General features: G+C 36.4%; 1 pseudogene; it reads left to right on the top strand.

The window, feature by feature from the left end:
- Positions 643-26,255, top strand: Gm20345 (predicted gene, 20345; annotated as a pseudogene).

The following is a 27,007-nucleotide window of genomic DNA, read 5'->3' as shown; positions in this document are numbered from 1 at the left end:
TGTATGATTTCAGATAGAGCTTGATTACCTATACTTGGGATTTGATCTGTTTATAGATTCTCAAGATAATGGAAGCACAGGTCTTGTTTAGATATTTCTGTCACTTAGTGACATAGTCCACACTCTACATGATCTGTGGATCTCAGTGAATGTAAACATGAGTCTGCCTCTGCATGACTTGGACTGTGTAATAAAGTGTCCTGTGTGTCCTCAGTAGCTCCAATTTTGCTATTACTGGATGTCTCACTGTGAATAATGTGATTCAATCCACTGACATCATTTCTGACTGTGTTCACATAATCAGATTGTTGAAACTTTCCAAGGACTAAATTTGAACACAGGGGCTTCCTTCCACAGATTCACAATCATGAATGATATCATGGAGACTGAGAATGATTCATACTCCTAAGTATTTACATACAAGTGTTTATTACATGGACTATTGACACCAGTTGCAGAGCCCCAGGGAAGAAAGTATTTACGTTTCTTCCAGGGCTCAGGAGAAACCTAAAAATAAAATGAGTCATGAATATGCAATAAACCTCACCTTTGCACAAAGAAATAAATGCTGGTAGAAATCTGATGTGCTGATATGCATGGCACTTCACAATCAACACTGCCCAGGTTTAAGGCAGGAAAAAGATGTTCATTTTCATGGGAGTTTTCTTCCTCCTTGATATTACACTTCTCATGGCCAATTTCATTGATCCCAGGTGCTTTTGGAGAATAAATTTGGATGAAATAATGGATGAATATTTGGGATTAACTTGTGCTTTCATCCTGGCAGCAGTTCAGACACCCACTGAAAAAGATTATTTCAACAAGACTCTTAATTTTCTGTAAGTATATTTGTATTTTAAATTGAAATGAGAACATCAATATTTCTTGAGTGCTCTGAGGATGAAGATTAGGCAAATTCTTGAGTCTTCTCTCCTGGTGCTAATTCTGAACTCCGAGAAACAACCTTAATTCCTTTACAGATTTAATCCTATATTCTCCATTTAATTAATCCAGTTGAGGTTTTGGTTTTCCTCCAGGTTTCTTCTAAATTAAAAATTGGAAGCTTTGGAATAAAGGAATATCTACATTGATCTTTAACATAAAGCCCGCCTTTTGACCCTTTATATTGCACTGTAGACAGAGATGACTTATTGAAATTGATCCTGTAATATTGCATTATGTTTTATCCAAAGTACATGTAAATAAATGGTCATAAATTCTGCTGAAAGTCCTTCCATAAGTGTGTTGTTCCTAGAGCATATTCTGGTTCCAGTAATATTCATGGCACATATAGTTGTCAAAAACTTTACATACATACAAACTTACTGTCTCAAAGTCATTGCATATCGTCACTTATTGACTTCTAAAGCTTCATCAGGTTTGGAAAGAGAAGATACTTACACTCAGAAATTCCTACTTCATATGAATGCCTGGATGGATATCTTTGTATGTATATGAGCAAGAAATATTTAGCTCATTAGGGGTCAAAACATTGAAGTGTTTTAAAAGATAAAATCCAAAAGCACTGTGGCTTCGTACCTCACACTATTTATGTACAATCACTGGCTTTTATGTTTTGCAAAGTTCAATTGGGCACTCTCTCTTTAGAGTAAACTATATTTGGAACATATGGAATCCAATGATATGATTACATTCTTTGAATAGGCAGGCTATCAACAGTGGTGACTGCTTATGTCCCTTGTCATTGGCATGGGTGACAATTGTATTGTGGGATAGTTGTAACGTTTGAGAACAGTGATACAGGAGCTTTCTATTAGTTTTTTGTCATTATTTAAGACAATTGTCTTCTCCATTCATGTATGAGTTGGTTAATCTCTGACCCTTTTAAAATATCTAAATCTTGTGGGACTTATTTCAATAATTTTAGTAAATATTAGTGCATATGTTACCAACTTGGTATCAACACCAATTTTTGTGGATTGCTGATCATTGTTTTAAAACACAGCCTTTAGACAACTAGGCTACACAGACATATTATAATTGATGTTTCCTAAATTTCAGTTATAGGTAGTAGTTTGAGCATTGCACAATGTCTACTCTCAAATTTATTTTGTATAGTAGTAAAACTTTAATTAAGATTTGTGTGTGTGTGTGTGTGTGTGTGTGTGTGTGTGTGTGTGTGTGTGTTTGTGGTAATAAATAATATTAAAATGACCTATTTTACAGGATATAGAATGAAAACACAATAGTTGTATAAGTTTTAGTGAAAGACTGTATTTACTGCATTCTAATCATTAAATATGTAGGTGTACATAGAGTGTTCATTGATAAAATTATATGAAATGACAAGGATAAAACAGGAGATATTATTCTTTTCATAAAAATAAACAAAAGCAATGGTATTATTCCATTGTCTTTGGTCTAGTTTTCCACTTTTTTTTTACAAGAACAGTGAATATATCATATAAATTTACACAAAAAAAATCTCTTCTATATTATAAGCATATAATACTGACATATAGAAATATCACAGATATTTCCTTATTTTCCTAGTTCTCAGTAGGATACTAGTAATGATTTAGTGTAATGATAAGGGTTGTCAAAGATGTTTCCTAGAAATTAATTTATAATGAATAAAATACCCAGATTGAATATATCACATTTGTTTGTAAATAGGAAGTAGGAGAATGATACATTAGTTGTGGGACAAGCCCTTAATCTCTGCACTAAACACCTGCCACTGCTGCATAACTGTGCATTTGAATTGAGGATAGTCTACAGGAAAGTATCTTATAAAACATTTGGATGTATTGCAATCTTATAACCTAAATAGTACTTGCTCAAATACATACAAACTTAAATATTGGCATGTATCAATTTCCAAATTCATGTTTGATATTCGAATTTAATTAAAAATAAATCTTTAGAGAATATTTTATTTTAATAAAAGATTGAAAAAATAACAGCATGAGGATAGATATGAAGGGATGTGTCAAGTATTTTGGCCACAAATTGTAAGTGATTATAAGTACAGGAATCAAATGTTGCTGGAGAGAGAGACCATTATGCATTGATAAATCATGGTTTCATTTCTTTCTTTTTCTCTTTCTTTCTTTCTTTCTTTCTTTCTTTCTTTCTTTCTTTCCTTCTTTCTTCTTTACTTCTTTCTTTCTTTCTTTTTTCTATTTTCTTCCACCTGTGTCTGCATCCCAAGTGCTGGGATTAAAGGTGTGTGACACCACTCCTGGCTATGGTTTCATTTCCTTAACCAATTCAGTTAATTTCACAAGAAAATATCATGAACTCAGTGGCTCTAATAACAAATTTATTTCTTGCTCAATAATTTCAAAATGAAGACATGATCAGAATTACTGTTTTGTCAATATCTGTGGTTTTCTCTTTACCTTCTGGTCAAGCACTCAAAAACAAAAATGGAAATTATCTCTGTGGATGAGGTCAATACCATCTCTTATTTATGGGACCAACACGATCATGAACTTTTAAAGTACTTACTATTTTCCAGGTCCACCTGTCAATCCAATCTTATAACAAAAGCCATTTGTTCCAATCTTTAGACGTGAGATACACAAACTTCCAGTATTGCATAGTGCTTCTATTGAGTACAAGTATTCACGTATAATCATCTGTCCATAATAAACACTGTACTCTTTTACAGAAAAACAACTACAAACCACAAATATGCTTTGGCATTGGTGTTTGCAATGGATGAAATCAACAGAAATCCTGATCTTTTACCAAATATGTCTTTGATTATAAGATACGCTTTGGGCCATTGTGATGGAAAAACTGTAACACCTACACCATATTTATTTCATAAAAAAAAAAAAAGCCCTATCCCTAATTATTTCTGTAATGAAGAGAGTATGTGTTCCTTTCTGATTTCAGGACCCAATTGGAAGGTATCATTAAGTTTCTGGAAGTACCTGGACAGCTTTTTATCTCCACGTGTGAGTTATCATCGTCCAGGAATTCTTAACATGTCTCTTTGGAAGACTTTGATAGCTATTAAGAAAGTTAAAGGATGTGGTTGGACTTATGCTTATGTCAATCTAGGTAGTTCCAGGATACTTACTATTTAGAAACATGTTAGACTTTCAACTAGGGATTACCACTAGAAGTTGACAGATAACTTCGAGGAGGAATAGAAGAGGCCATGGAGAATTGAGTCTGTCATATTGGGAGGGATAATCTTACAGCCTTGACTGACTGTCAGTCAGAATGCTTCATTATTTATACCAAGCTCAGCAAGCAGTGATTTGTTCAAACTGTTCCAAAACATAGAGCTTATTATTTCTGTCCCCAGATAGGAGTTATCTTCATCTTGGTCATAAGATTAAATTATCATTAGTAAACTGTGAAATAACAAAATTATGGTGGTGTTAAAAGTTTAGTCATCAGAGATAAACTGGGATAAAACAGAAATGTTACCAACATTTTCTCTATAACCCAGCTTTTAAATATATGGAGTATTTTTTTTTTTTTGTAAAGGCATGAAATACTATTCTTAATCTGGCAACTCATGGCATTTCAGTGGTATTAGAAAGAATGAAAAGCTGCAATCCAGTCTGTGGAGTTAGTAATTTGACTACCTGTGAGTGTATGACCAACTATTAATTGGACATGGTTCTACCGGAAGATCCCACAATACCTCTCCTGGGCATATATACAGAAAATGTTCCAACTAGTAAGAAAGACACATGCTCCACTATGTTCATAGCAGCCTTATTTATAATAGCCAGAAACTGGAAAGAACCCAGATGTCCCTCAACAGAGGAATGAATACAAAATGTGGTACATTTACACAATAAAGTACTACTCAGCTGTTAAAAAGAATGAATTTATGAAATTCCTAGGCAATGGTGGACAAGTAGGGCATTATCCTGAGTTAGGTAAACCAATCACAAAAGAACTCAAATGTCAGAATATAAACTGACATAATATCCCTGGCAAAACTTTTACACCCATAGTGCTATACCTTTAATAAGTCATTTTCTTTAATAATATGATGATATTATTATGTAATTAATTTACATTATTATATCATTATCTATATATAATATTATTATATAATCTGTAGAATTTATTGCTATGTTTTATCTTGTTTTTTTTCCACATCGTAAGATACAAAATTAGAACTTCACAAGTGAACTTTTCTAAGAAAGACGAGTTATGGGGTTCCATTACCTCGTTCTTCCATATTTTTCCACATGAAGATTTTTGCATCATTATAAGACACTTTTTTTGGTATGGTACTTAATTTTTTTCTTTCTTTTTTATTAGGTATTTTCCTCATTTACATTTCCAATGCTATCCCAAAATCCCCCATACCCTCACCCCCTTACTCCCCTACCCACCAACTCCCACTTTTTGGCCCTGGTGTTCCCCTGTTCTGGAGCATATAAAGTTTGCAAGTCAAATTGGCCTTTCTTTCCAGTGATGGCCTCCTAGGCCATCTTCTGATACATATGCAGCTAAAGTCAAGAGCTCCAGGGTACTGGTTAGTTCATACTGTTGTTGCACCTATAGGGTCTTTAGCTCCTTGGATATATTCTCTAGCTCCTCCATTGGGGGCCCTGTGCTCCATCCAATAGCTGACTGTGAGCATCCACTTATGTGTTTGCTAGGCCCCGGCATAGCCTCACAAGAGACACCTATATCAGGGTCCTTTCAGCAAACTCTTGCTAGTGTATGCAATGATGTCATCGTTTGGAGGCTGATTATGGGATGGATCCTTGGATATGGCAGTCTCTAGATGGTCCATCTTTTTGTCTCCACTCCAAACTTTGTCTCTGTATCTCCTTCCATGGGTGTTTCGTTCCGATTTCTAAGAAGAGGCAAAGTGTCCACACTTTTGGTCTTAGTACTTCTTCAGTTTCATGTGTTTTGAAAATTGTAACTTGTATCTTGGGTGTTCTAAGTTTCTGGGCTAATATCCACTTATCAGTGAGTACATATTGTGTGAGTTCTTTTGTGATTGGTTTACCTAACTCAGGATAATGCCCTACTAGTCCACCATTTGCCTAGGAATTTCATAAATTCATTGTTTTTAATACCTGAGTAGTACTCTATTGTGTAAATGTACCACATTTTTTGTATCCATTCCTCGGTTGACAAACATCTGGGTTCTTTCCAGTTTCTGGTTATTATAAATAAGGCTGCTATGAACATAATGGAGCATGTGTATTTCTTACTAGTTGGAACATCTTCTGGATATATGCCCAGGAGAGGTATTGCGGGATCCTCTAGTAGTACCATGTCCAATTTTCTGAAGAACTGTCAGACTGATTTCCAGAGTGGTTGTGCAAGCTTGCAATCTCACCAACAATGGAGGAGTGTTCCTCTTTCTCCACATCCTTGCCAGCATCTGCTGTCACTTCAATTTTTGGTCTTAGCCATTCTGACTGGTGTGAGATGAAATCTCAGGGTTGTTTGGATTTGCATTTTCCTGATGTTTAAGGATGCTGAACATTTTTTTAGGTGTTTCTCAGCCATTCAGTATTCCTCAGGTGAGAATTCTTTGCTTACCTCTGAGCCCCATTTTTTAATGGGGTTATTTGATTTTCTGGAGTCTACCTTCTTGATTCTTTATATATATTGGATATTAGTCCCCTATCCTATTTAGGATAGGTAAAGATCCTTTTCCGACCTGTTGGTGGCCTTTTTGTCTCATTGACAGTGTCTTTTTGCCCGCAGAAATTTGCAGTTTCCTGAGGTCCCATTTGTCAATTCTCAACCTTACAGAACTAGCCATTGCTTTTGTATTCAAGAATTTTTCCCCTGTGCCCCATATCTTTGAGGCTTTTCCCCACTTTCTCCTCTATAAGTTTCAGTGTCTCTGGTTTTATGTCGAGCTCGTTGATCCACTTAGATTTGACCTTAGTCCAAGGAGATAGGAATCGATCAATTCGCATTCTTCTACATGATAACCACCAGTGGTGCCAGCACCATTTGTTGAAAATGCTGTCTTTTTTCCACTGGATGGTTTTTGCTCCCTTGTCAAAGATCAAGTGACCATAGATGTGTGGGTTCATTTCTGGGTCTTCAATTCTATTCCAATGGTCTACTTGTCTGTTGATATACCAGTACAATGCAGTTTTTATCAAAATTGCTCTCTAGTACAGCTTTAGGTCAGGCATGGTGATTCCACCAGAGGTTCTTTTATCCTTGAGAAGGGTTTTTGCTATCCTAGGTTTTTTGTTATTCCAGATGAATCTGGCAATTGCCCTTTCTAATTCATTGAAGAATTGATTTGGAATTTTGATGGGGATTGCACTGAATCTGTAGTTTGCTTTTGGCAACATAGCCATTTTTACAATATTGATCCTGGCAATCTATGAGCATTGGAGACCTTTCCTTCTTCTGAGATCTTCTTTAATTACTTTCATCAGAGACTTAAAGTTCTTATCATACAGATCTTTCAATTCCTTATTTAGGGTCATGCGAAGGTATATTACATTATTTGTGACTATTGAGAAGGGTGTTGTTTCCCTAATTTCTTTCTCAGCCTGTTTATTCTTTGTATAGAGCAAAGCCATTGACTTGTTTGAGTTAATTTTATATACAGCTACTTCACTGAAGCTGTTTATCAGGTTTAGGGGTTCTCTGGTGGAATTTTTAGGGTCACTTATATATATTATCATATCATCTGCAAAAAGTGATAATTTGACTTCTTTTCCAATTTGTATCCCCTTGGTCTCCTTTTGTTGTCGAATTGCTCTGGCTAGGACTTCAAGTACAATGTTGAATAGGTATGGAGAAAGTGGGCAGCCTTGTCTAGTTTCTGATTTTAGTGGGATTGCTTCCAGCTTCTCACCATTTACATTGATGTTGGCTAATGGTTTACTGTAGATTGCTTTTATCATGTATAGGTATGGTCCTTGAATTCCTATCATGAATGGGTGTTGTCAAATCTTGTCAAATGCTTTCTCCTCGTCTAAGTAGATGATTATGTGGTTTTTGTCTTTGAGTTTGTTTATATAATGGATTACATTGATGGATTTCCATATATTAAACCATCCCTGCATCCCTGGAATGAAACCTACTTGGTCAGGATGGATCGTTGTTTTGATGTGTTCTGGAATTTGGTGAGCTAGAATTTAATTGAGTATTTTTGCATCGATATTCATAAGGGAAATTGTTCTGAAGTTCTCTATTTTTGTTGGATCTTTCTGTGGTTTAGGTATCAGAGTAATTGTGGCTTCATAGAATTAGTTGGCTAGAGTACCTTCCACTTCTATTTTGTGGAATAGTTTATGCAGAACTAGAATTAGGTCTTCTTTGAAGATCTCAGAACTCTGTACTAAACCCTTCTTCTTCCTGGGCTTTTTTTTTTTTTTGCATCGATATTCATAAGGGAAATTGTTCTGAAGTTCTCAATCTTTGTTGGATCTTTCAGTGGTTTAGGTATCAGAGTATTTGTGGCTTCATAGAATGAGTTGTGTAGAGTTCCCTCTACTTCTATTTTGTGGAATAGTTTGTGCAGAACTGGAATTAGATCTCCTTTCAAGGTCTGGTAGAACTCTGCACTAAACCTATCTGGTCCTGGTTTTTTTTTTTTTTTTTTTTGGCTGGGAGACTATTAATGACTGCTTCTATTTCTTTAGGGGATATCGGACTGTTTAGATAACTAACTTGATCCTGATTTAACTTTGGTACCTGGTATCTGTCTAGAAATTTGTCCATGTCGTCCAGGTTTTCCAGTTTTTTTTTTTTAGTATAGCCTCTTGTAGAAGAATCTGATGGTGTTTTTTACTTCTTCAGGATCTGTTGTTATGTCGCCCTTTTCACTTCTGATTTTGTTAATTAGGATGCTGTCCCTGTGCCCTCTAGTGAGTCTGGCTAAGAGTTTATCTATCTTGTGGATTTTCTCAAAGAACCAGGTACTCATTTTGTTGATTCATTGAATAGTTCTTATTGTTTCCACTTGGTTGATTTCACCTGTGAGTTTGATTATTTCCTGTCGTCTACTCCTCTTGGGTGAATTTGCTTCCTTTTTTTCTAGAGCTTTTACATATGTTGTCAAGCTGCTAGTGTGTGCTCTCTCCAGTTTCTTTTTGGAGGCACTCAGAGCTATGAGTTTACCTCTTAGAAATGCTTTCATTGTGTCCCATAAGTTTGGGTATGTTGTGGCTAAATTTTCATTAAACTCTAAAAATTCTTTAATTTCTTTCTTTATTCCTTCCTTGACCAAGGAATCATTGAGAAGAGTGTTGTTCATTTTCCATGTGAATGGTGGCTTCCATTATTTATATTGTTATTGAAGAACAGCTTTAGTCCATGGTGGTCTCATAGGATGCTCGGACAATTTCGATATTTTTGTTTTTGTTGAGGCCTGTTTTGTGACCCATTATATGGTCAATTTTGGAGAAGGTACGTTGAGGTGCTGAAAAGAATTTATATCCTTTTGTTTTAGGATTAAATGTTCTGTAGATATCTGTTAATTCCATTTGTTTCATAACTTCTGTTAGTTTCACTGTGTCCCTGTTTAGTTTCTGTTTCCACAATCTGTCCATTGATGAAAGTGGTATGTTGAAGTCTCCCAATATTATTGTGTGAGGAGCAATATGTGCTTTGAGCTTTACTAAAGTCAATTTAATGAATGTGACTGCCCTTGCATTTGGAGCATAGATATTCAGAATTGAGAGTTCCTATTGGAGGATTTTACCTTTGATGGTTATGAATTGTCCCTCCTTGTCTTTTTTTGTTAACTTTGGTTTGGAAGTCAATTTTATTAGATATTAGAATGGCTACTCCTGCTTATTTCTTGAGACCATTTGCTTGGAAAATTGTTTTCCACCCATTCTCTCTGAGGTAGTGTCAGTCTTTTTCCCTGAGATGGGTTTCCTGTAAGCAGCAGAATGTTGAGTCCTGTTTGTGTAGCCAGTCTGTTAGTCTATTTCTTTTTATTGGGGAATTGAGTCCATTGATATTAAGAGATATTAAGGAAAAGTAATTGTTGCTTCCTTTATTTTTTTTTAGAGGTGACATTCTGTTCTTGTGGCTGTCTTGTTTTTGGTTTGTTAAGGGATTACTTTCTTGCTTTTTCTAGTGCATGGTTTCCATCCTTGTATTGGATTTTCTCTGTTATTATCCTTTGAAGGGCTGGATTTGTGGAAAGATAATGTATGAATTTGGTTTTGTCTTGGAATACTTTGGTTTCTCCATCTATGGTAATTGAGAGTTTGGCTGGGTATAGTAGCCTGGGTTGGCATTTGTGTTCTCATACTGTCTGTATAACATCTGTCCAGGAACTTCTGCCTTTCATAGTCTCTGGTGAAAAGTCTGGTATAATTCTGATAGGCCTGCCTTCATAAGTTACTTGACCTTTTTTCCCTTACTGCTTTTAATATTCTATCTTTATTTAGTGCATTTGTTGTTCTGATTGTTATATGTCGGGAGGAATTTATTTTCTTGTCCAGTCTATTTGGAGTTCTGTAGGCTTCTTATATGTTCTTGGGCTTCCCTTCCTTTAGGTTTAGGAAGTTTTCCTCTATAAATTTGTTGAAGGTATTTGCTGGTCCTTTAAGTTGAAAATCTACATTCTCATCTACTCCAATTATCCGTCAGTTTGGTCTTCTCATTCTGTCCTCATTTTTCCATATTTTTCAACATGAAGATTTTTTTTTTTTTTTTTTTTTTACCATTCAAATATGGAGCAGCCTTTTATTGCTGTAATTTAGGGAAAATGGTAAGAGTTTCATAGCAAAAAAAATTTTTTTTTCTCAAGACTTACCTCTCAGAGGCCGGGAATATGTATAGCTTTGTAAAGGAGCATTTCTTTTTTTTTTTTTTTTCTTTTTTTTTTTTTCCATTTTTTATTAGGTATTTAACTCATTTACATTTCCAATGCTATACCAAAAGTCCCCCATATCCACCCACCCCCACTCCCCTGCCCACCCACTCCCCCTTTTTGGCCCTGGTATTCCCCTGTACTGGGGCATATAAAGTTTGCAAGTCCAATGGGCCTCTCTTTCCAGTGATGGCCGACTAGGCCATCTTTTGATATATATGCAGCTAGAGTCAAGAGCTCCAGGGTACTGGTTAGCTCATAATGTTGTTCCACCTATAGGGTTGCAGATCCCTTTAGCTCCTAGGCTACTTTCTCTAGCTCCTCCATTGGGAGCCCTATGATCCATCCATTAGCTGACTGTGAGCATCCACTTCTGTGTTTGCTGGGCCCCGGCATAGTCTCACAAGAGACAGCTACATCTGCGTCCTTTCAATAAAATCTTGCTAGTGTATGCAATGGTGTCAGCGTTTGGATGCTGATTATGGGGTGGATCCCTGGCTATGGCAGTCTCTACATGGTCCATCCTTTCATCTCAGCTCCAAACTCCGTCTCTGTAACTCCTTCCATGGGTGTTTTGTTCCCAAATCTAAGGAGGGGCATAGTGTCCACACTTCAGTCTTCATTCTCCTTGAGTTTCATGTGTTTAGCAAATTATATCTTATATCTTGGGTATCCTAGGTTTGGGGCTAATATCCACTTATCAGTGAATACATATTGTGTGAGTTTCTTTGTGAATGTGTTACCTCACTCAGGATGATGCCCTCCAGGTCCATCCAATTGGCTAGGAATTTTATAAATTCATTCTTTTTAATAGCTGAGTAGTACTCCATTGTGTAGATGTACCACATTTTCTGTATCCATTCCTCTGTTGAGGGGCATCTAGGTTCTTTCCAGCTTCTGGCTATTATAAATAAGGCTGCTATGAACATAGTGGAGCATGTGTCCTTCTTACCTGTTGGGGCATCTTCTGGATATATGCCCAGGAGAGGTATTGCTGGATCCTCCGGTAGTACTATGTCCAGTTTTCTGAGGAACCGCCAGACTGATTTCCAGAGTGGTTGTACAAGCCTGCACTCCCACCAACAATGGAGGAGTGTTCCTCTTTCTCCACATCCTCGCCAGCATCTGCTGTCACCTGAATTTTTGATCTTAGCCATTCTGACTGGTGTGAGGTGGAATCTCAGGGTTGTTTTGATTTGCATTTCCCTGATGATTAAGGATGTTGAACATTTTTTCAAGTGCTTCTCTGCCATTCGGTATTCCTCAGGTGAGAATTCTTTGTTCAGTTCTGAGCCCCATTTTTTAATGGGGTTATTTGATTTTCTGAAGTCCACCTTCTTGAGTTCTTTATATATGTTGGATATTAGTCCCCTATCTGATTTAGGATAGGTAAAGATCCTTTCCCAATCTGTTGGTGGTCTTTTTGTCTTATTGACGGTGTCTTTTGCCTTGCAGAAACTTTGGAGTTTCATTAGGTCCCATTTGTCAATTCTCGATCTTACAGCACAAGCCATTGCTGTTCTGTTCAGGAATTTTTCCCCTGTGCCCATATCTTCAAGGCTTTTCCCCACTTTCTCCTCTATGAGATTCAGTGTCTCTGGTTTTATGTGAAGTTCCTTGATCCACTTAGATTTGACCTTAGTACAAGGAGATAAGTATGGATCAATGCGCATTCTTCTATATGATAACAACCAGTTGTGCCAGCACCAATTGTTGAAAATGCTGTCTTTCTTCCACTGGATGGTTTTAGCTCCCTTGTCGAAGATCAAGTGACCATAGGTGTGTGGGTTCATTTCTGGGTCTTCAATTCAATTTGTATATATTTTCCTAAAGGTGTACAACTTATGAATCCCAATTATTTGCACCAGAATTACCTGGGTATATAGTAAGAAGAGTTTTTCTAATCCAATTTGCTGCTAACACTTTTAGGCTGCAAAATCTAGTTAATATTTTTACAAATACTTTGATCTTATTGTCTGTTTCCTGAGGAGGCACAGAGGCAGACATTGCCAGAGTAATTCAGAATAAAACCTAAAAAGGAGATCTCTGGCAGCTTTATATGAGTCACAACCTCTAGTGTAAAATATTACTGTCAAGTAGGGCAATATAAGAGTATCTCTTCCAAATGCTATATCAGAAATATGTACAGGACTCTCCTCTTCAATCTTAGAAGTATTTATGGATTATGGCATAAAAGCCTTTTTAAAAAAATATTCATCAAATATCCCCAAATTGTAAAAGTATAAAAAACCCTTCAAACATTTGAAACAGAGATATCAAGACCAAAACTGAAAGACAGAAGGCAGTCATTATAACATCTGAATACATTTGTTACAACTTTGTCAAACAGCTATGCTTGCTGTTCCCAATAGAAGTGGATGTGCCAGGCTTCCACGTTTGCTCATTTGAATCAGAGAGAAAAAGCCATAGGTAATCAACTGTTTGCAGGTAAATATAATTACAAGTGTTTTCACATGCACCACACCTCATGCTGCTCTCTGTGTTGTAGATCCTTCAGCTTACCTATGGACCTTTCAGTTCCATCTTCAGTGATGATGAACAATATCCCTATCTCTATCAGATGGCCCCAAAGGACACATCTCTAGCATTGGCAATGGTCTCCTTCATACATTACTTCAACTGGAATTGGATTGGCCTTGTCATCCCAGATGATGATCAAGGAAACCAATTTCTTTTAGAGTTGAAGAAACAGAGTGAAAACAAGGAAATTTGCTTTGCCTTTGTGAAAATGATCTCTGTTGATGATGTTTCATTTCCACAAAATACTGAAATGTACTACAACCAAATTGTGATGTCATCCACAAATGTCATTATCATTTATGGAGAAACATACAATTTCATTGATTTGATCTTCAGAATGTGGGAACCTCCCATTTTACAGAGAATATGGATCACCACAAAACAATTGAATTTCCCTACCAGGAAAAAAGACATAAGTCATGGCACATTCTATGGATCACTTACTTTTCTACCCCACCATGGTGAGATTTCTGGCTTTAAAAATTTTGTACAGACATGGTTCCATTTCAGAAACACAGATTTATATCTAGTAATGCCAGAGTGGAAATATTTTAACTATGAAGACTCAGCATCTAACTGTAAAATACTGAAGAACAATTCATCTGATGCCTCATTTGATTGGCTAATGGAACAGAAGTTTGACATGACCTTTAGTGAGAGTAGTCATAACATATACAATGCTGTGCATGCCATAGCCCATGCCCTCCATGAGATGAATCTGCAAAAGGCTGATAATCAGGCAATAGACAATGGAAAAAATAGCCAGTTCTCACTGCTTGAAGGTAAAAGTTTCTTCTATTTAAAGAAGTTTGGTGTCTTCAATTGCATAGTTGTTTAGAGTCTTTCAGATGCCCAGACTTAAAGAAATAAGAAATATTTTCCAAAATAGATAGGTTTCCAAACATTTTACCTTAACAAAAGCAAATCTATAGATTGTTATGAATGTGATTGGAAAAAGAATTCACAGATTAGCAATGAAAATGTGTGGTTTTATACAGAGAACACAAATATCTATTAGCATGCCCCTTCCAATATTGGATATAAACAGTCTTTCCTCATTAATTTTCTCCATGATTAGAAGATGAGTTTATATTTATATTTGTCAATTTTATGAAAATCATTTGGAGGAATTATTTTCATTAGTGTTTCCAGTGATTTTGCCAAGAGTGTAGGCTTTGGAGAACATTCTGGTTTTTCTGAGAGTAACTAAACAAGAAATAGTGTTGGTATCATTTTCTGTCTGTATATGTGTTTATAAATGTGAATGTATGCTTCTCACTGATTATATGTATATTTTCTACTCTTTCTGTGTATCTGCGATTATATTTGTGTTACTTTCAATATATATGTTTATCTCTCTGTATGAAAGTGGAAGTGAGCAAAAATTTTTTCTATGTAGGAATTTCTTTCTATAAGTGTTTGTTTATATATGTGTGCGTGTTTCTTTGAGGTTTTGTCAGAGTAGGTTTCATTGTGTAGAAAGTATGTATTTTTAAGTGTTTTTAAGTACTTATATATATTTGTACCTGCTTTACTAAGTATGTGTCTGCCTATTTCTTTGTACTTGTCAAGGCCTCTGGGTTTCTTTTTGTCTTTAGGTGTGAGTATAAAAATCTCTGTGTGTCAATATTACCTCTCCCCGTGTTTTTCTGTCAGTCTCTCTCTCTCTTTCTCTCTCTCTCTCTCTCTCTCTCTCTCTCTCTCTCTCTCTCTCTCTCTTCCTCTCTCTCTCTCTCTGTGTGAGTGTGTGTGTGTGTGTGTGTGTGTGTGTGTGTATGTTTGTGAGTGTGTTGCATACCTATGTTTGGATCTGCATTTTTCTCTGTTTGTGTTTGGTATTCTTCACTGAGAAAACTGAAATTCTTGTAATATTGTGATAATTTCATTTATGCAATTGCATTTGTTGTGATTCCTCTCTTTCTCTCTTTCTTTCTTTCTTTCCTTCTTTCTTTCTTTCTTTCTTTCTTTCTTTAAATACATTTGCCTTTGTTATGAAATCAGAATGAATTTTATGACTTGATATATACATTCTGGTGCAATGCTTGTATTTTAGGTAAACTCCTTTCTAAGAAGGGCCTACTTCACTAATCCTCTTGGGGACAAAGTGTTTATGAAGCAAAGAGTAATAATGCAGGATGAATATGACATTATTCACTTTTGGAATCTCTCACAACACCTTGGGATTAAGATGAAGTTAGGAAAGTTCAGCCCATATTTACCACATGGTCGACACTCTCACTTATATGTAGACATGATTGAGTTGGCCACAGGAAGAAGAAAGGTAAGAGTGTGCTAGCTTACTGGTTTATAATACAGAGCAGTAAACAGTGTCAGATGAACACACGGCAACATATTGAAATGAACAATTTAGTCACATAAGGAACCAATTTCTAGTCTCCTGTATGATATTTCTTTTTTTCATTTTTCACATTTTTACCAATTATTTGAAGATTTCAAACATACATAAAATATACCATTGTCATATCAGAATCTTTTTTTGAAATTTAATAAATAAAAAACCTGATTTTCACCAGTTTGATATTCTTTCCCTTAAATTAAACAAAATTTTCTTCACATAATTGCGCTAATGAAACAGTAATCTCCTCCCTTACCTTAAAGTTCAGGAACAGGTATTTATATGGAAGAGGCTAATGTTACAGTTATGAAACACCAACAGTCATAATTGCTAACCCTTGTCATTATATCCAAAAGTTTTTACCGTATAATAAAAGGGCATTCGACACATTCACTAATGAACACAATTACAGAAAATCATATTCATAGAAACATCACTTTTTAGTAAATTTGAAGAATCCACTCACTCTTTTACATAAGATGACCAGAAGGTCAAAGGAACCTATAGACAGCACTAGAACAACAGAAAAAATAAAGGCTATTAACACACCTCAAGTACAGCAATAACAGCAACCAGACAAAAGCAACAAGTAATTTTCACTTATAATTGAACTTTTGTGTTCACATTCTCTAAGTGAAATCAAATAAAAAAAACTGGTTTATTTTTTAAGACATTCCTAAGTTGTTTGCAGAGAATAGGAAAGCACATTCATATACAAGAGGAGAACTTTTCTTTATTAAAAAATGGATAAAAACAGCATAATGTTTAATAAGAGGGAAAAAGGTCATTCAAAAACAATACATTTGATGGATATGTGTGGAATAATTCTTGACAAAAACACCTACCAAAAGAACACAACACCAAACAAGATCATTCTCTGAGAACACGTAGTTTTTTTTTTAATTTTGATTGTTTTATTTATTGAAAATAACTTGTTATTCTCACATAATACATCCTAATTACAGTTTCCATTCCTTCTATTGGGATGTGAACAATTGTCATTTCTACTGGAAAATATATCATAGTTAATATGCCTATTTCCTTCCTTTTTCATCAGATCCACTTTATGTCACTCATTAGAAGATGACAGGATTCTATGGGAGAATAAAATAAAACAAGTTTAAACAAATCTAAGCCATCATAATAGAACAAAATTTTTATAACACATTTTGGTAACTAGACATATGAAATTGAGCTAGGTGAAAAGACCACGAAATCCTACTTCATACCTCATTTGAATAGTAGTGAATGAAGCATGAGTTAGTGATAGACAATTGAGTGACAGTTTTTCCAAGTTTAGTAAAAAGAATACTTTATTTTTGAAAATATAATTCAAACTGTCAATTCGATAATCAGAATATCTGGAACTACTGATACAAATTATTTATTCCACATTTGCATGTGAACAAACATAAGAAGAAGCACCTATAAACTATTAATGTCAAACTGCAAAAGGAATTCTTTGGACAAAGTGATGTTATATGTCAATGGGAATTCTACACAAACACCCTGAAATAGACTCTCCTTTTCAAAGCCAGCCAAAACACAAAAATCTGGTAGTCAAACACTGTTGGTATCTTCTTTTTTCACTAATTAACCATAGCATAATTACCAAATACAAGGGACAATAGAAAAATTTTTGTGACTCACAAATGCCCTGTTCCCCTACCTGGAAATGAACCTTATATAAACTGAATGTACTCAGGACTTGGGAGCAAAAGTGTGAAAATACAATCACATTGATATTTGAGCCCAAATGAGACCAACTCATTGCTTCCACTTGACTATTCTATCTATTGTACACAGGATTTCTTGAGGTTTGTGGGATGAGACCAATTCTCAGCGTTGCTTGCAAACTAATCAGAGATAATACACCTTCACAACTGCTGATAATCCTGGCTTGTTCATTCTTTTTTCTACTTTGGATTTTTGTCAACTCTTTATCATTCACTCTGAAAATTGTTAGTTTTGGAGCTGTGCTACTTATAAAATATTTAGGAAGCACTACATGGCAATAAATGAGTGTTAGATACTCCTCATATGTATCTATGTGTCACACTGCATGAAAATATAAGTATCATATATCGCAGTATACTTTAATATTTTATATGAAGAAACAGTAAGTAAATAGCAAGTTTATATAATGTGTGTGTGTGTGTGTGTGTGTATGTGTGTGTATACAAACACACAAATTTATTATTTTTTAACTTTGTGCATTGAATAGGGCCTGATATGTAGTATGGCTTTTATGGGAACAATTTGCAATCATATTCCTAACATTCAACTAGTATAAAAGAGGATAAAGCCAAAAAAAATCAAAAGAAAACAAAAAACTAGTTTTATTATCAGGCTGTCATGGAACTCATTTTCTAGATCATGATGGCCTCAAAATCAGAAATCTGCCTGCCTCTGCCACCCAAGTGCTGGGATTAAAGGTGTGTGCCACCACTGCCCAACTGCCTTTGGCTTCAAAAAAGTAAGACATATAAAGCCTTAACAAAAAAACAAAACAAAAAAAAACTGCTCTTATTTTACTGTTGCTTATTACATTCTTAGAGTTGAAGATTCAACCTAGTATGTGTTAGGCTAGAAGCAACCCATGAATTATACTCCCATTTTTATTGTGATTTTGCTATTTGTGGCTTTTTTTCAATTTTTTAATTTGGAGATTTCATTTATTTACATTTCAAATGTTACTCCTTTACCCTGTTTCCCTTCCCCAAACCCACTATATCATCCCCCCTTACCCTGCTTCTTTGAGGATGCTCTTCCACCCAACTACTGAGTCCTTCCTCAGCTCCTAAGCATTCCTCTACACTGGGGCATCAAGCCTTCACAGAACCAAAGGACTCCCCTCCAATTGTTGCCAGATAGGAAACTTTAACTCCTTCAGTCCTTCCCCTAAAACCTCCATTGGGGTCCCTGTGCTCAGTTCAATGGTTGACTGTGAGCATCCATATCTGTATTGGTCAGGATCTGGCAGAGCCTCTCAGGAGATAGCTGTATCAGGCTACTGTTTGTAAACACTTCTGGCCATCCACAATAGTGCCTGGGTGTGGTGTCTGCATTTGGGATGGATCTCCAGGTGTGGTAGTCTCTGTATGTCCTTTCCTTCTGTCTCTGCTCTACTCTTTGCCCCATTATTTCCATTAGACAGGAACAATTCTGGGTTAAAATTTTGTAATTGTGTGGGTGTCCCTATTCCTCAACTGGGGGGCCATGCCTAAACTCTGGATAAGGTATCAACAGATTCTTCCTCCTGATTCTAGGATATTTCAGCTAATGTCTTCCCTTTGGGTTCCTGGGATGCTCTTGATTTCCCAGCATCTGGGACTCTCTGGTTGCTACCCAAAGAACCCATCTCTGATTGCTATATACCTCTGTTCAATTTCCTGACCTCTGTACACATCTTCCATCTTCCACCATACCTGATTCTTCTCCTATTTTTCCCTCCCCATGTGTTCTTCCTCTAAAGGAGAAATTATTTCAGGGATGCAAGCATTCTTCAATATATGCAGTTCCTTTAAATGCAATACATGACAAAATATAGAATTACATTATTTTCCAAAAGCCTTCAGAATTGGCGCTTAGCCAACTCCAACATTAATTCATAGATAAAGAATCAAAAACAGTGATTGAACAGAAGGAACCTATATTGATATTAGAACATTTTCTTTCACAAAACTATTTACAATACTATAATACATGCAGAGGAAATTTTATCTATGAAAGTCAGAAAAAATGTCAGGTTGTTTTTGTGATTCATGTTTTCATCCAAGCACTTTAGAGACAAAATCTGAAAATCATTGTCTGTTTCTCCCCAGTCTACCCTATATTGTGACTTCAAAACAGCCATGTGTGATATGGAGACACTACCTCAAAATAAATTATCATAAAGTACAAAAGTATGCAGACATTCCATACTCTAACTCAAAATAGTCTTTCAAATATAACAAAGGGTTAATATACAGTTAAAGAAAATGGATGGGAGCCAGGCATGTTGGCACACACCTTTAATCCCAGTACTTGAGAGGCAGAGGCAGGCAGATTTCTAAGTTCGAGGCTAGCCTGGTATACAATGTGAGTTCCAGAACAGCCAGGGCTATACAGAGAAACCCTGTCTCAAAAAAAAAAAAAAAAAAAAAAAGTAAAGGAAGGAAGGAAGGAAGGAAGGAAGGAAGGAAGAAAGAAAGAAAGAAAGAAAGAAAGAAAGAAAGAAAGAAAGAAAGAAAGAAAGAAAGAAAGAAAGAAAAAAGAAAGAAAAAAAGAAAGAAAAGAGAGAGAGAGAAAGAAAGAAGGAAAGGGAAAGTGGGAAAGTGAAAGGAAGAAAGGAAGAAGGAAGATAGGAAGAAAGGAAGAAAGGAAGGAAGGAAGGAAGGAAGAAAGAAAGAAAGAAAGAAAGAAAGAAAGAAAGAAAGAAAGAAAGAAAGAAAGAAAAAGAAAATGATGGCTGGGGGAAATATACTCTGATCTTTGATGGGAAAGTGTAACACCCTTTTCAACAATATCAAAAATATAGACAGAATACTTTAAATCTTCAATTAACTTTAAACAACTAATATTTATCCAGCTTTTTCCAATATTTGAAGCCACTGTAGAGCATTTTGACTTCATGGAATACTCCATATTCAAGGTCGCTACGGATTAATTTATCATCTCCAACCATATTAAACCAGTGTCTGCATACTCCACTATTTTTATAAACATTTTCTCATGCTTTGCAACAGTAATTTATTTGAGGTCATATTTGTTATCTGTGACTGAAGGACATATTTTTCCTATTTCAAATTTCTTCAAATATTAACTTGCTTCTCTGTTGTTTTCATTAAACTTTGATAATAAGTAAAGTGAGGAGGAAGGTGTGATTTGACATATGGCTTATAGTTATAGAAAGGCAAGTGTGGATATCAGGAAACTGGGAATAAAGAATAGATTTTTTTCTTTATGATAAGGCAAGGTAATTGTTTTAATATCAGTTTCCCAAACATTTTTCTGATTCTCCCATTAATGGAAAAAACTGCCAACATTACTTTAGGCTGTTTTTTTTTCCCAAGAGATCGAAAAGAACACTAGTTACTGGCTCAACTGCCCACAGTAAGATGGGCATTCTTATATCAATTTCCAAAGAAGAAAATGCTTCAAAGGTATGAGGACAGGCTAGTGTTGGCTGAGAGAATATTTCAATTAAGTTTCCTCTGTCCATAGCACTTAGTACCAAGTTGAAAATACTTAACTAAAAAACATCAGGTTGCAACTTCTGTAGTTTCCACATACAGCTCAATATCTGCTCTTTTTCGTAAATTACTAGACACTCAGATACTATGCAACATTTCTTCAATGCATTTCCAATATTCATTTCTGGCCATTAAATAGTGGACATTGTAAAATGTCACTCAGGGGCCTGGTGGTGGTGCCACACACCTTTAATCCCAGGACTTGGGAGGCAGAGGCAGGTGGATTTCTGAGTTTGAGGCCAGTCTGGTCTACAAAGTGGGTTCCAGGACAGCCAGGGCTACACGGAGAAACCCTGCCTCAAAACACACACACACACACACACACACACACACACACACACACACACACACACACACAAAATAAATAAATAAATAAATGTCAATCAGATTGTGTGAATAAAATAAGCTTATTGAAATCTTAAAGTGCTAACCTAAAACATAAAAGAACCTTCTAAAACTCATTATTAATATGTGTCTAATTTTTCTCAGATGCCATCCTCTGTGTGCAGTGCAGATTGTAGTCCTGGATTCAGAAGATTATGGAAGGAGGGAATGGCTGCCTGCTGTTTTGTTTGCAGCCCCTGCCCTGAAAATGAAATTTCTAATGAGACAAGTGAGTGTGTGCTGCTCTGATATATTCTGAAGATATGTATTTCTCTTGCATCACCCTGGAATAATTAAGTCAGCTAAAAGGCAACTGCAGATATAAAGTATATTACTCATCAAATTTACTACTTGTAGATACAAATATCCTTAACAAAATCTTGTAAAAGCTAACAAACATGCCTGGTGCCTTGACCCACATAGTGACTCATTGAAAATTCATGGTAAATTATATTTCACAAAGAAAATACTTTAGAAAATATAACTGCAATTTGCAGGAATTCTGCACAAGATTTTCCAAAGAGATAATCTATTATAAAACTACATGTACATTTAGATTTTAGTCAGGATTTTTTTTTTAGTATTGATTTAGTCATATTTCATTAATCTATCTATCCTAAATATGATTATGCACACCATGGACTTATAAGAGCCCATGAAGAACTGACTATTATATTTAATCTACTGGATTAGATCATGAGACTACTAGGTGCAAAATCCATGTTCTCTGTAAGATTAATTTAGAAGACAAAAGTATTTTCAAATTTGTGAAAAAAATGTTAAGTATGCGATATTAAGAGGGCCATGTTCAAAAGCAGATGTAGTAAGAATCCAGGATGTAGGGGATAAGAGTTGACCTATGAATTGGAATATACCATGAGACTCATAATCAGTATATTACATACTACACCCATTATTAAGATAATTTTTTAGGGTTGGCAAAATGCAATAAGTTTATGGTTACCTTTTCAAATATTTTGCTTTTCCTTCTACATAATGAATTAAAATTCTTAAAAGACATATTATGCCTGTGAGACAGTTAAACAGTTAAATTATTTGTTGCTAAGGCTTACAGTTTGAGTTTATTCCCATGATGCATGGAGTAAAACCAAGCAATCTACTAAGTTGTCTTTTGAAGTCATACATTTTAACATATACTGTACTTGAAAACAAATTTAAAGTGTACAAAATTGTATTAGACGTAAAAAAATTAATTCGTACAACAAAATTAAATACAAAAATTCCATAAAATATTTTGTTGCATTATTTGCTTAAGTGTGTGGAGTGGATAACACATATACACATGCACATATGAGCAAATAATACTACTGTCATTAAATTTATATTTACTTGTGAGATATCTGTCATGGGTACTGTGATCTGAACTCAGGTTCTCTGGTAGAGCAACATATTCTATTTATAGCTAATCCAACTTCTTAGGCTCTTAGGCAACTTATCAAATAATATCTGTCCACAAATGCATTGTTGAAGATAAGAATTCTGAAAACCAAGAAAGCACATCAACATTCTCTGAAATGACTTGTAAATTAAGTGCAATTACAATCACTGTTCATGTTGTTACCCAGTTGGGGATTACAATTTTAGAATGGAGTATAATTGCTTAACACAAACCATCTGGGTTACCACCCTTTCCAGAGGATTCCTCTGTGATTTTGCTCATTCTGTTTCTCAGCACTGATTTCATCCTTGATTCTCATACAAATGGAGGTGAGGCAAGGATTAAAGTGCTCAGCTTTCCATATGAAGAAGGAATCAAGGTGAAGGATTTTTTAGTACAAAGTATCTACAGAGATATTTTTCCTTCAGTGCTAAAATTAGTGCACATCATGAACAATAACCAGAACTTTTGATTAATGATTGCCAGATGAGGAAACATCTTAGGGCTTATTTCATTAATATTTTCTACTATTCAAATATAAACATTATATTTCCTCTCATATTCCACCTTCTTCCTATGACTTATGACAGGAATCACTTAAATACAATAATGCAATATCTACCTTCACATGAACTCACACATATAATTATGTATATATACATACAGCCTACCTGTTCAATTCTGTGTTGTTTCTGTGTCAACAAGTTTGAGCTAGTAAATTCTCCAGTAGCTATTATACATCTTTTCCCAGTAGAAGTCAGAGTCTCAATGTGTCATAGGGAATGAATTCATAAAATAGTCAGTCATCTCAGAAAACAGTGAGTATAGGGTTTTGTATTTATAAAATATACCCAACCACATTGTGGTTTATGAATGTATCTTCTCTGAATTAAATAATCTACTTGATGTTAGCATAGAAAAAAATGGCTTAGGAAACTTTAGCTTTCTGATATCATTAATTTTTATTCCTTTTTACCTTTCATATTCCATTCCCCATCCCCCCCCATACACCAACTGAATACTCCACATCCCACACCTTCTCCCCAACGCAACCTGACTTCATGTTGAACCCCATCCCCCACACCACCTTATAGGAACTAAAAGGGGGCCTGGGAAAAGAATGGGGAGTGAGGACCCATGTCCCGCGAGAATTCAACTTATGCCCTGGACAGGCAGACATGGGAGGGCTGCCAGACACTTTCCATTCAGCTCTGGGTGGGCATCCAAGTCTCTGACTCACTCAACAGGGGATGGACAAGGGGCAGCCCAACCTGGGGGCCCGGGGCAACACCCTGTAGATCCGGAGTTATGGGAGAGAGGGAAGAGAGAAGACAGATTCCCACACTGGCAAGAGTGAGCACAGCCTTGATGATCAGAGACTGTCTATGCTTTTAGAGCTTTATTGTAGAAAGGCTGGGAGAAATAAACAATGTAGGAGAGAGAAAGAGGGGGAATTAGCAAAACGAGAGAGTAAGATGGAGAGAGTGAGAGGAGAGTAAGATCAAGAGAACAAAGGAGAGAGAGAGAGAGAGAGAGAGAGAGAGAGAGAGAGAGAGAGAGAGAGAGAGAGAGAGCAAGGAGTGGCCAATCAGCCCCTTTAAAATATGCTGTCATTTATGTTGCTAGGTAACTGGGGAGGAGTTTAGCCTGAAGGTCAAAAGCTTGGGATATTGACTACATGACTTCTAGCCTTGTTTCTCTTGCGGGGGATGTAGTGGAAGATAACTTGTGCAGGAGCCAGAGTTCCAGGACCATGAGAGAGCTCCTTCCCTCCTATGTAGGTAAAGTATGACCACTGAGTCCCAGGGTTCAGCATCTCAGGTCGACTGGAGACCAGCCTGTCTGTGCATAGACCAATGCCCCACACCACCTGACCTCTAAACTCCCTCAGGCCTTCAGTCTTTGAGGGTTAGGTGCATCTTCTCTGAATGAACACAGGCACAGAAGCCCTTTACCTTATTGAGGGACCCATATCACCTGGTGTATGTTGTCTGTTTGGTGGTACATTGTTTGAGAGATTTCTGGGGTCAAGATTAATTGAGACTGCTGGTCTGCCTGCAAGATCACCTTACTCCTCAACTACTTTCAGCCTTCCCTAATTCAGAGATTAGTAGCTTCTGTCCATTGGTTGGGTGCAAATAACTGTATTTAGGAGGGCAGTCATGATAGATACTTTTTGTGAGGGCTCCAGACCTCAGTAAAATGTGAGGCCATAAGACCTCCTCTTGACCTAAATCCCACTTTGGGCCTGTCATTGGACCTTCTTTTCCACAGACTGCTCTGCATTTCATCCTTGCATTCAGACAGGAACAATTATGGGTCAGAGATGTGACTATGGGATGGGAACCCAATCACTCACTTGATGCCCTGTCTTCCCGCTGGAGGTGGGCTCTGTACATTCCCTCTATCTACTGTAGTACACTTCATCTAGGGTCTCTGACCTCCCAAGTCTCTGATGCATTTTGGTGGGTCCACCCACACTCTTATTATCTGAGGTTGCCTGTTTATATTCTTTTTGTTGGTCCTCAGGGCTTGGTTCCTCTCTCACCCGCCACACCCCACAAACCCCTTTCTAATAACATCATAAATGATACAATCAAGTTAAGTACAAAGAAAAAATTGCTTGGTTTTATTTCCTTTAAATCTTTATGAAGATTATGAATTGAAAACAATGCTTGGCAGCAATATCCTTCACATTACATATCAGCATCAAAGAAAGCATTGCAAGCCTTCTTTCATTATCCTTACTTGAAATTCATTGACAATAAAATTTCTAAAGCAGACCTAACTAAGCTTTCCTTTGGAAATCAGATATGGATCAATGCATGAATTGTCCAGAATACCAATATGCCAACACTGAACAGAACAAATGTATTCAGAAAGGTGTCACCTTTCTAAGCTATGAAGACCCCTTGGGAATGGCACTTGCCTTAATGGCCTTCTGCTTCTCTGCATTCACAGCTGTGGTACTTTGTGTCTTTGTGAAGCACCATGACACTCCTATTGTGAAGGCCAATAACAGAAGCCTCAGCTACCTATTACTCATGTCACTCATGTTCATGTTCAGGGAGAAGATTGAGAAACTTCCTGGTATCAGGGACACCCAACTACATTATTCCCATATGTTCCCTACTCCAATGTGTTCTGTGTGCAATCTGGCTAGCAGTTTCTCCTCCCTTTGTTGATATTGATGAACACACTCTCCATGGCCACATCATCATTGTGTGCAACAAGGGCTCAGATACTGCATTCTACTGTATCCTGGGATATTTGGCCTGCCTGGCACTTGGAAGCTTCTCTCTGGCTTTCTTGGCCAAGAATCTGCCTGACACATTCAATGAAGCCAAGTTCGTGACCTTCAGCATGCTAGTGTTCTGCAGTGTCTGGGTCACCTTCCTCCTTGTCTACCATAGCACCAAGGGCAAACACATGGTTGCTGTGGAGATCTTCTCCATCTTGGCATCCAGTGCAGGGATCCTTGGATGTATATTTGTACCCAAGATTTATATCATTTTAATGCTACCAGAGAGAAATTCTACCCAAAAGATCAGGGAAAAATCATATTTCTGAACAAATATTTCAGGAATTCTGTCAAATGTAATGTTGGTACATACCCACCAAATATTGGGTTATAGTGCATGTGTCTAGTTTTAGAATCACTCTCATTGTTTGCAGTAGTGATCTCAGGAAGTATCCTATCTACTGAAGTTATGTAAAGTGTCCATAAAATCTTGCACTCATTCCCTTGCTTCATTTCCTCTCTGAGAACTAAACACTCTACTTATTACAATTTTACTTTTTCGTTTTGTTTCATTGAGATTGCCCTCTGGGAACTTCCAAAAAATGTTGATAAGGTGGTTGAATCCATCACTTTATGTAGAAAAAATGACATCTAGGACAGGCTGGGTTACACATAGAAACCATCTACCAAATCAAATAATCAGTGAGAAACACAAACTTAACTAAATAATCAGCAAAGATGAAATCAGAACATATTTTCTGATTTCAAGTAAGAGCACACACATAAAAAATACTGACTTTTTTTTCATCTGTTCTTCAAGCTATTGGCCGATAGTCTATGAAGGAAATGTTCCTTTTCTGCTGTCAAGTACAAATATATTATATCCAACAATGGACATCAGCCAGGGGCCCCTGTGGATGAATTGGGAATAGTTGCAAAAAGAAGAGGAGGACAACCCATAGAAACACAAGCAGTCTCATCAAACCTGGACAAGCAAGATCTCTCAGACATTGAGCCTCTAACCAGAGATCATACACTAGCTGATGTGAAGCCCCCAACAAATATGCAGCATAAGACTGCC

The sequence above is a fragment of the Mus musculus genome, chromosome 7 (assembly GCF_000001635.26).
Source record: "Mus musculus strain C57BL/6J chromosome 7, GRCm38.p6 C57BL/6J".
NCBI classification, from domain to species: Eukaryota; Metazoa; Chordata; class Mammalia; order Rodentia; family Muridae; genus Mus; species Mus musculus.
Note: the sequence above shows the minus strand (reverse complement) of the source record. Positions and strands in the feature narration are given on the sequence as shown.